The sequence below is a fragment of the Tachyglossus aculeatus genome, unplaced genomic scaffold (genome assembly GCF_015852505.1).
Source record: "Tachyglossus aculeatus isolate mTacAcu1 unplaced genomic scaffold, mTacAcu1.pri scaffold_177_arrow_ctg1, whole genome shotgun sequence".
In the NCBI taxonomy this organism is placed as follows: domain Eukaryota; kingdom Metazoa; phylum Chordata; class Mammalia; order Monotremata; family Tachyglossidae; genus Tachyglossus; species Tachyglossus aculeatus.
Genome location: NW_024044898.1, coordinates 13992 through 25354, shown reverse-complemented (window position 1 = coordinate 25354; position 11363 = coordinate 13992).

Here is an 11363-nt window from a genome sequence, read left to right as displayed (position 1 = left end):
CTTAGTACAGTGCTCCGCACATAGAAAATGTTTCATAAATACAATTGGATGAATGAATGAATGAATGAATGAGGCAAAGACTCAGGCAGAGCGAGAGAGCATATGTGGCCATTGATGGGGTAGTGCAGTTGTGTTTGCATGGTTGTCCTGGTGGTTGTCTCTGCAGCCCTGTATTGCAGGGGTGTCAGCAGAGGCAGCACAGTGAAGGGGAGTGGGAGGACTGGGTAGGAGGAGGTGGAATTGTGGGTCTGAACCCCTTGCACCACTGCCACTAGGTGCCCCCTCATCCTCCAGTGGAAGCGATTCCGGGGGGCTGGCAGCAGGGCAGATATAGGCAGGGAAGAAGGCAATGCTTGGGGATTCATCGTCCCTCCCACCACCCCCTCTCCCTCTTCCTTCTCCTTCCTTTGGCTTCATCTCCTCTAACTCCCCTTCCCCCACTCTCAAGCACTCCCAAACCCAACAAAGTAAGTCAGTGTTAGATAAAGCAGTGACTCTAGACTGTGAGCCCGCTGTTGGGTAGGGACCGTCTCTATATGTTGCCAACTTGTACTTCCCAAGCACTTAGTACAGTGCTCTGCACACAGTAAACGCTCAGTAAATACGAATGAATGAATGAATGAATGAATGACTCCACACTCCAGTTACCTTCGGCCTGCCAGATAGCCCAGCTGCCTCTGGAATCCCCACGCTCCCGTTCCTGAGACATTCCCCAGTACCCAGAAAAGTACCCCCAGGGCACAGCCGTAGGAAACCTACTGGTGTGGAGGTGCTGATATAGTCCCGGGAAATCTCTGATCTAGAACATTCTTCCTTGAAGCAGGGAGGGGAAGGACCGGTGGGTTGCGGGGGGTGGAGGGGGTGACTTTCTGTACAGAGCTGGCTGGGGGCATCATGGAACAGATGGGCCTGCCTGAACCTCTGACCTAATGGATAGAGCATGGGTCTGGGAGTCATCCTGGCATGTCATTTGTCTGCTTTGTGACCTTCGGTAAGTCACTCTTCTTTGCCTCAGTTACCTCATCTGTGAAATGGGGGTTAAGACTGTGAGTCTCATGTGATACATGGAGTGTGTCCAACCTGATGAGCTTGTATCTAACACAGAGCTCAGGACAATGCTTGGAACGTAGTAAATGATTAACAAATACCATTTTAAAAAAAAGGTGAGTCCTACCCTGGGAACGTTGGAGAGGTCTGGCAGCCCCTCTCTACGTGGTTCTGGGCCCAAGCCACCCATCAATTAAAGTCCAAAATGTGTTCTCTGGCTTCTGGCTGCCCCCACTTCCTCCCTGGCTGCCACGTCTTCCCTGCCCGTTCCCAGATCTTGTGTGCAGATCTGATCCAGACACCTACTCCTGTGCTCCCTGCTCTCCTGCTCCCATTTGTACATTACTCAAGAGTTGGTCTGTCTTGCTGGATCCTGCTCCTTGAGGGCAGGAACTCGCCTGTGCTCAGTATAGCGACCCACAGGCAATATGTCCTTAAACATTACTGATGGATTTATTTCCATCCTCCTGGAGGCCTCATGGATGGATTGTTTAGCAATAAGGACTGGACTGCAGATTCAACCCTCGACCCCCATTCCCCCATCCTCCAGCCTGAAACTCTTGCCCCATTAATCCTTATCTCATTTCTTCTTCTCCCACTCCCTTTTGTGTCATCTTTGCCCACACTGCTGTGACTGCCTCAGCCCCTCAGAACTTATGTCCATATCCATAATTTATCTTTATTTATGTGTACCCCTCTAGACTGTAAGGTCATTGCAGGGAGGTAACATGTCTACCAACTCTGTTTATATTGTCATCTCCTCAGCTCTTTGTTCAGTGCTCTGCACACACTAAGTGCGCCATAGAAACAATTGATGGATTTCTCCTGCAAACAATCCCTGGCTCACTAACTGAGAGCAGGTGCCGAGAACTCCTTGTTACACAAACCCTGATGAGCTGCTGGTGTTGGTAGCTTCTGTTGCTTCAGCAGAGTAACGAGGACCAGAAATGGAGGTTAATAAGAGGAGAAGGAAGAGGAGGAGGAGAAGGAGCTGCAGCAGCATTTTTTTTTAAATGGTACTTGTTACGTGCTTACTATGCACAAGGCACTGTACGAAGTGTACTGTAGAAGCTGATCAGGTCAGACACAGTCTTAATCCCCATTTTACAGATGAGGGGAATGAGGCACCACGCAATAAAGTAACTTGTCCATGTTAACCCAGCAGACCAGTGCGTGCCAAGCAGTGTACTAAGCTGTGGCATAGAGACAAGGTAATCAGGTCGGACACCATCCCTGTCGCACATCGGGCTCCCAGTTTTAACCCCCATTTTACAGAGGAGGGTTAGAACTCATTCTCTTATTTTCCATTGAAATACTGGTTCAGAATCCTCAAGTTCACCTAAATCACATCAGTGGTGGACTTGCCAATTATGAACCAGTGTTTCAATGGGAATGAGGTCTTTTCCACCTGTGTAGTCTACCCTAGAGCTCTTTCCAGTGCTTGGCACATAGTAAGTGCTGATTCCTACTATTACCACTATTAATGTCTTTTCAAGAAAGACCATATCTGTCTTCACTAGTGGGACTTTCATACTATGAATGCTTGCGTTCAGGAATGTTGCTAAAAAGAAACTTTCACTTTGAAAAATATTCCTGAAGTGACCAGAGGAATCTTTTGGTTGCAGTGTGTTTTTAGTTCAGAAAAGAATGAATTTCAAATCAACCCACACTTCACTTTGGACTCCACCTGAGATTTCTGCAACACTTGTAGAGGCTACAGTTATTATTATGATTATTATTATTCTATTTGTTAAGTTCTTACTATGTGCCAGGCACTGTACTGAGAGCTGGAATGGATACAAGGAAATCAGAGTGGACACAGTCCCTATCCCACCTGGAGCTCACAGTCTCAATCCCCATTTTACAAATGAGGTAGCTGTGGCCCAGAGAAGTTAAGTGACCGGCCCAAGGTCACACAGCAGAAATGTGGCATAGTCGGAATTAGAACCCGGGTCCTTCTGACTCCCAGGCCCAGCCTCTATCCCCTAAGCCACCTGTTGCTCCTGAGTATTCTCCAATGGCTTGCCCTGACAGAGAAATCTCAATAACAAAAATAAAAACAAATGAACCACACAGAACACTGCACATTTCTTATTTAGCTCTGCAAAGCAAAGCACTACGCAAATGAATCACAGTCGTATTTACTGAGCGCTTACTGTGTACAGAGCACTGTATTAAGTGCTTGAGAGAGTACAATATCTATTCCCTACCCACAACAAGCTTATAGTCTAACCAAAGTTTTTTTTCCGTTCATAGCATTGCCAAGTGGTTTTGATTAATCTTTCAAAACCATGTTAAAACCAAAACATATTTTGCTTAGACTATTCCCCAGAGAAGGACAGGTAAACTTGAAACTTTATTTCTTTGGACAGAGTTCAACCTCTGTGGCTCACTTTGAAGACTGCTGTTCTAAATTGGCATTTTTATTACCAATTTGTAGACTTACCAAGATAAACACTTTGATACTCCAGCCCACAGAACTTATGTAAATACACTTATACTCTACTTCCCCTTTCTGTCATTTATTTTAATGTCTGTTTCTTCCAGGAGACTAATCTTCTTGTGGGCAGGTTGTATATTATTACTGTATTAATCATATCAATAATAATAATTATGATAGAGTTGTGCGATGGTTCACATGGTGCCATGCTGCTCTTCTGCCTCAGCCTCCTGTCTCATCCCAGCAGTGTCCTCCACTGTCAATCAATCCCCTGCTCCACAAACTGAGATTCTCAAACTCTCGGCCGCAATCAAAAACCTGATCTTTGCTAAGGATCCAATCGGCTGACTGAAGCCACTGTGCTTAAATTGTCAGTTTTCGCAAGTGGCTGGAGAGTTAGACGATCATCTCCTTGTCAGCTCCATCAACTCAGTATCCTAATCCCCCAGCACATCGTGCAGTGCTCTGCACAGAGTAAATGCTCAATAATTACCCACAGGTTTTCACCACATTCTCTCCTCCCAACTACCCCCTACAGACACATTTCCTGCCCACAACAATCTTACAGTCTAGGGAGGACAGGAGTAAGAGAATTCTGGGTACAGGTGGGAGGACAAAGCAGGTCTTTTTAACTAGGATCTGAATTCTGTACAGGGTGTAGTTCTGGACCACCAGTCTCTGGAGAACAAGCCCCTTCTGGGGATCTGGGGAGGGGATGGGCAAGTGTTTGTAGGGCAGAGTGTGGCAGTCAGCTTAGCTGCAGTTGTCTGGGTGTCCACCCCGCCCACCGCCCGTGGCCTCACTGGAGAGCCTAGCCTCTGAGACTCCTGGAGCAACCCCTGAATTCCCATCTGGAGCCCAACCCCCAGAGTATCCCCAAGACCCCTGAGACCTCACTGGGGATTGACTCCTGAGGTCTCTGTTGGAGTGACCTCTAGAATCCCACCAGTACCCGATCCTTCGAAATCCCCTCGGTTCCTGCCCCTTGAGACCCACGTTGGACCCATGTCCTGCCTCTGGCCTGGAACGCCTTCCATCCGCATATCTGACAGGCAATGACTCTCCCCCGATTCAAGGCCAGAAAGGAGGGGAGGCAAGCAGGAGCCGGAAGGCCGGGTCTAGGCCATAGCCCGGGATTTCCTTTGTTAACTCCCTGCCACACCCTAGACTGAGCCACCGGAGCCCATCACAATATGGGGGTCACCCACTGGCCTCCTGCAGCCCGAGCCGCCATCAATCGATCATCGGTCAATCGTATTTATTGAGCATTTACTCTGTGCAGAGCACTGTACTAAGTGCTTGGGAAAGTACACTGCCACAGAGTTGATAGCCATAATCCCTGTCCTTAAGGAGCTTGCAGTCTACAGAGGAAGACAGGCACTGAAATAATTTGCAGAGAGAAGAAATGGCGAAGTGGGACTAGCAAGTGCCTAGAGGGAGACTATCCAAGTGCACAGGCCACGTGGAAGGTAGAACAAATAGGGGAAATGAGAACTTAGTTGTGGAAGACCTCTTGGAGGAGAAAATAATAATGATAATAATTGTGGCATTGGTTAAGGCCTTACTTTGTGTCAATCACCATTGTAAGCACTGGGGTAAATACAAGGTACTAAGGTCACCCCATTTGGGACTTACAGTCTAAATCTCAATCTCCATTTTACAGATGAAGTAAGTGGCTTCCCCAAGGTCACACGGCAGAGAAACGGAGGAGCCAGGATTAGAACCCACGTCCTCTGACTCCCAAACCCGTGCTCTCTCCACTAATCCATGGTGTGTAGATGTGATTTTGAGAGGGATTTGATCGTGGGGAGAGTGGTGGGCTGTCCTATTTGAAGGGCCAGGCTTTCCTAGCCAATCCTTGGGTCCGGTGTCAGAAGCCTGTATGTGGGGACTGTGAGGAGGGAAATGAGACAGGACATGAAAGGGCGGTGGGGGTCGGGCCAGAGTCGGGACTCACTGGAGACTGCTCAGAATTAGTGTTTCTCTAAACAAACCCTTTCATCCTATCCTGTCCTTTTCTGTCTTTTTGGCAGCCATATCCTCATCCAATAATGCAGCCGGGCTTTCCCTCGGTGGCACCTGCTCTCTACCCCAGCTGCTTCTAATCAGGGGGATTAGTGAATTCCCGCCCCCACACTCTCCCTGCCCTATATAAGAGTACAGGGCCACCCTCTTTTCAAGGATGGTTGTTTTTGAGGGGGTGTAATTGGTTGGTTGGGTGAGCTTGGGAAAAGAAAGAGCTCTTGATTATGGAAGAGCCTTGAATCTCCCTACTGGCTTGGTAGCTGGACATTTTTCTAGGACAGTTAATTTCCCCAAGACCCTACCTGTAGTAGGACTGTGCTTTGAGGATATCTTTCCTCACCTACTTTGACCTCATTCATTCTTGCATTGGGGAACAGGGGTGGGTAGTGGGGTAATGGCCTACCACTCCATCTTAGAAGGCTTCTTGGCCACTCAAACTGCTGCTTTGTTCTCCTGCTTCTCTCCTTGGTTGTGGAAGTTCTAAGGGACACTTTGCTACTGCAATCAATCAACAGGGTTTGAGAAATTCCTACAAGAGGAACACTACTAACTGCTTGAGAGAGTCTAATAGAAAAGATTAAGCAGACATGTTTCTTGCAGCCTTCCCATACCACCTCAACACACCTGTCCCCACTTCTCTGCTCTCATTATGGTATCACTTTCCCTTTGAATGTCAGATAGACCTGTCTTGTGCATGCTGATGTAGTTCCCTTAGCTGTTTATAGGTCCAGCCACTGGTATAATGATGGGGATCCAGATGATACAATACAGGTAAGGAAAAATATTGGGTAAGAGGATAGGTACTTGATGTGAGGAGAAGGCTTCAGGGCTTAGGGAGTGGGATTAAGTGCATGGGTGAGTTGGCAGGGAACACAAAGTGTGGGTTTGTGTGAAGAGATGAGAGTTTTAGTTAGGGAAGGCCTGTTGCAGAAGAAACCATTTCAGTAGGGCTTTTCAGGATGTGGGTGAGCCCTGTTATGTCCACTGACTAGGTGGGTGGTGGGAGTGCTGGATGGGTAGATGTGGTCCAAGTGAGGCATAACGACCAGGCTGGAGCTTTCAGGCTTTTCCTCATCCCAGGTGAGTGCGGTCCAAAGATGGATGTCAAAGAAGTCGTTATGAGTGGAAGAGATGGACCGGCTTGTTTCTCCTCCCAGAAGATTTCCATCACCATTCTTGGCTATGAGAACCATTGCCCCTTCAGTGAGGACCCAGAGCAGCTGATCCCCATGGAGAGGAAGAATCAGGAGCTGAGCTTCCATCTCTAAGGGAAGGTGATGGGGACATCTAAGGGTGGATAACTAGGGGTTACTGCAGGAGGAGGATAAGGTGTGCAAAGGGGCCTCTCACTCTCAGTACTGTGGCTGGTTCTACCAACTGGGGCTAAGGCTCTGCATAGGGAACTGGTTCTGTCTGACTGGACTGTGGGACTGAGAAGACCCAGGGTCCTTAATTCTATAGAGGGGTCAATACTCTCTGAACCCACAGTCCTGTCCACAGGGTCATCCTGCAAATCCTCAGTTGGTTTAGAGGTGGAACTCCTCTGTACTAGATAGTGACTGCCTCTGAGGGAGTTGGGAGGGTGGGAAGGAGGGGTGAAGAGCCTAGTGTTTAGAGTGAAGTTAATTAAGTATACTCTGGTTTGTTACATATGAGCTCTTCTGGGCCCAGAAACTGCCCTTAGGCCCTTCTTGCAGGGCTGTTTAGTAGGGGCATTGTCCCCATGGATAGTGATCTCACTAATGCCTGGGTTTGGGCTCTGGGGTGGGTAGTGGAGTGAAGGGCCCAATGCTGTCTGTGCAGGCTTTCAGGCCACTGAAACTACCTCTTTGTTCTCCAGCTTCTCACTGTGTTGTGAAAGTTCTGAAGGACACTTGGCTCCTGCAGTCCATCAGTGGTAGGTGAGTACTTAATGTATGCAGAACACTGTACTAAGAGCTTGGGGGAATAGAATGCAACAGAACTAGCACAAATGTTACCGGCCACCCTCACTCACCCTCCACCTCAGTACACTTGTCCCCACTTGTCTGCAATTCTAACAGTTCTCTTCCTATGTTATAGGTGTGGCATCAGTACAATGAAAGGGACCCAGATGATATAATACAGGTAAGAGAAGATCTGAGTAAAATGATGTGTACTTGATGTGAAGTGAATGTTTCATTGCTTTGTGGGAGGGATGAAGTGCATGGGTGAACTGGAAGGGAAAATGTAGTGTGCGTTTGAAGGGGCGGGGGCCAGGGGGGGATGAGATCCTATGTCAGGTGAGGCTTGTTGGAGAATAAATCATTTCAGTAGAGTTTTTCAAGATATGGGAAATGGCTGGTAGGTTGGGGGTGTAGGTGCGGGGTGGGAGGATGTGTGGGATGAGGGTGGATGTGGTCCAAGTGAGTCATAAGGAGCAACCTGGAGCTTTCAGGCTTTTCCTCATACCAGGTGAGAGTAGTCTGGAGATGGATGTCGAAGGAGTTGTGATGAGTGGATGTCTTTTCCCAGAAGCTTCTCATCACCCTTCCTGGCCATGAGGACTGTTGCTCCTTCAGTGAGGACTCAGAGCAGCTGATCCCCATGGAGAGGAAGATTCAGGAGCTGAGTTTGCATTTCTGAGGGAAGGTGATGGGGGCATCTAAGGGTGGATGTCTGGGAGTTAGTGCAAATCCTTAACACCTTTACATGTGGAGCTCCTCTGTGCTTGACAGTGACTGCTTCTGAGGGAGTTGGAAGGATGTCAAAAGTGACGTTGACTGTGTTCTCTGGCTTGGTAGATGTGAGCTCTTCTGGGCCAGGAAACTTGCCCAAGGCCCTCCCTGCAGGGCTGTTCTGTGGGGGTATCCTCCTCAGCGATGTTGACCTCATGAATGCCCAGATTCTGAGTCAAAGGTAGGTAATGGGGTGAAGAACATAACACTCTATCTCAGAAGGCTCTCTGGCCACTCAACCTGCCTCTTTCTTTCATTCATTCATTCATTCATTCATTCAATTGTATTGTGCGCTTACTGTGTGCAGAGCACTGTACTAAGTGCTTAGGAAGTACAAGTTGGTAACATATAGAGGCAGTCCCTACCTAATAGCAGGCTCATAGTCTAGAAGGGGGAGATGGACAACAAAACACATATTAACAATAAAATAAATAGAATAGTTAATATGTACAAGTAAGAGTAATAAATCTGTACAAACATATACAGGTGCTGTGGGGAGGAGAAGGAGGTAGGGTGAGGGGGAGAGGAAGGAGGGGGCTCAGTCTGGGAAGGCCTCCTGGAGGAAATGAGCTTTCAGTAGGGCTTTGAAAGGATGAAGAGAGTTAGCTTGGTGGATGTGCGGAGGGAGGACATTCCGGTCCAGGGGGAGGACATGGGCCGGGGGTCGACGGCGGGACAGGCGAGAATGAGGTACAGTGAGGAGGTTAGCGGCAGAGGAGTGGAGGGTATGGGCTGGGCTGTAGAAGGGAAGAAGGGAGGTGAGGTAGGAGGGGGCAAGGTGATGGAGAGCCTTGAAGCAGAGTGAGTTTTTTTTGCCTGATGTGTAGGTTGATGGGTAGCCACTGGAGATTTTTGAGGAGTGGAGTAACATGCCCAGAGTGTTTCTGCACAAAGATGATCCGGGCAGCAGCGTGAAGTATAGATTGAAGTGGGGAGAGACAGGAGGACGGGAGATCAGAGACCAGGCTGATGCAGTAATGCAGTCGGGATATGATGAGAGATTGAACCAGCTGGGTAGCGGTTTGGATGGAGAGGAAAGGGCAGATCTTGGCGATGGTGCGGAAGTGAGACCGGCAGGTTTAGGTGATGGATTGGATGTGAGGGGTTAACACACACATTGCTTGTTTTCCAGCTTCTCATGGTTGCTGTGGAAGATCTAAAGGACACTTGGCTCCTGCAATCCATCAATGGTATGTGAATACTTAGTGTATGCAGAGCACTGTATGAGGTGTATAGGAGAAAACAAGGTAACAGAACTAGCTCACCTGTTGTCTGCCACCCTGACTCAGCACTACAGAACACCTGTTGCCACTTGTCTGCAATTCTAACAGTTCCTTGTCAATCTTTTGGGCCTGGCATCTACTTAGTGGGGAGTCCCAGATGATACCACACAAGTAAGGGAAGGATATGAATGAAAACATGCTTACATGATGTATGGTGAATGCTTCAGTGCTTAGAGGGTGGGACTAAGTGTATGAGTGAGCTGGAAAGGTAAACAAAGTGTTTGGAGGGGTGGGGGCATGGGGAGTTAAGGGGGATGAGAGCTTTAGTCAACTAAGGCTTGTGAGAGAAGAAACAATTCCAGTAGGGCTTTTTAAAAATGTGGGAAATGGCTGGTTGATCCACCTGGTAGGTTGGGGGTGGGAGTCAGGGGGCTCGGGGAAGAGGATGTGTGGGATGGGTTGAGGGTGGATGTGGTCCACATGAGGTGTAAGGAGCAAGATAGAGCTTTCAAGCTCTTCCTATTTCCATGTTGAGGCCGTCCAGAGTTGGATGTCAAAGGACTCCTGATGATTTGGAAGAGATGGACCCGAGGATTTCTGTTCCCAAAAGCTTCTCACCATCTTTTCTGGCCATGAGGCCTGTTGACTCTTCATTGAGAACCCAGAGCAGCTGATCCCCATGGAGAGGAAGGATCAGCAATCAAGAAGAATCAGCTTCCATCTCTAAGGGAAGGTGATGGGAGCATGTGTGAATGATTAGGGGTCACTGTAGGAGGGCTACAAGGCATGTAGAGGGATATGTCAATCTCTGTACTGTGGTTGGTTCTGGGGCTAAGGTTCTGTGTAGGAAACTGGTTCTGTCTGGCTTGACTGTGGGATTCAGAAGACTCAGGTCCTTAATTCTATATATGGATCATTGCTCTCTGAACCTACAGTCCTGTCCACTGGGTCACCCTGCAAATCCTCAGCTCCTTTAGAAGTGGAACCCCTCTGTACTTGACAGTGACTGCCTCTGAGGGAGTAAGGAGGGTGTGGGTGGGTTGGGGGGAAAAGCCTAATGTTAAGAGGGAAGCTGACTAGGTGTCCTGTGGCTTGCTAGATGTGAACCTTTCTAGGCTGGAAAATTTCTCCAAGGCCCTTGCTGCTGGGATGTTGTGTGGGCATTTCATCCTTCAGGATGTTAATTTTACTCATGACCTTACTGGGGGTAGAGGTCGGGGAGTGGGTTCAAGGGCTTAACGCTTTCTTTCAGAAGGCTTCCTGGCCACTCAAACTTACTCTTTGTTCTCCAGCTTCTCACCATGACAGAGGAAGTTGTAAAGGACACTTGGCTCCTGCAATCAATCAACGGTAGGTGAGTTCTTAATATATGCAGAGCACTACGCTAAGTGTTTCAGAGAAAACCATGTAACAGAACTAGCACACCTGTTGCCTGCCACCCTGAATCAAAACCTCAGAACACCTGTCCCCACTTCTCTGCAATTCTAACAGTTCCTTTTCTATCTTATAGGTCCAAGTGTCTTTTTGACAAGGAATCCTTACCCTCTCTTCTCTGGTCCTGACCCCTTTTCTCTGGCTGGTCCTGAACCCTCCCCCTTCTGAGTCCTGCTCCCAGAGCCTCCTCTGTGGGGGTCTTGCCCCCCTCGCCTGTGTGGTCCTACACGTTCCCATTTTTTAATGGCATTTATTAAGTGCTTACTATGCACAAAGCACTGTTCTAAGCACTGGGGAAGTTACAAGGTGATCAGCTTGTCACACAGGGGGGCTAACAGTCTTGATCCCCATTTTACAGTTGAAGTAACTGAGGCACAGAGAAGTTAAATGACATGCTCAAAGTCGAACAGCTGACAATGAGCAGAGCTGGGATGCTAATCTGTGACCTCTGACTCTAAGGCCCATGCTCTTTCCACTGAGCCACGCTGCTCCTAGGCC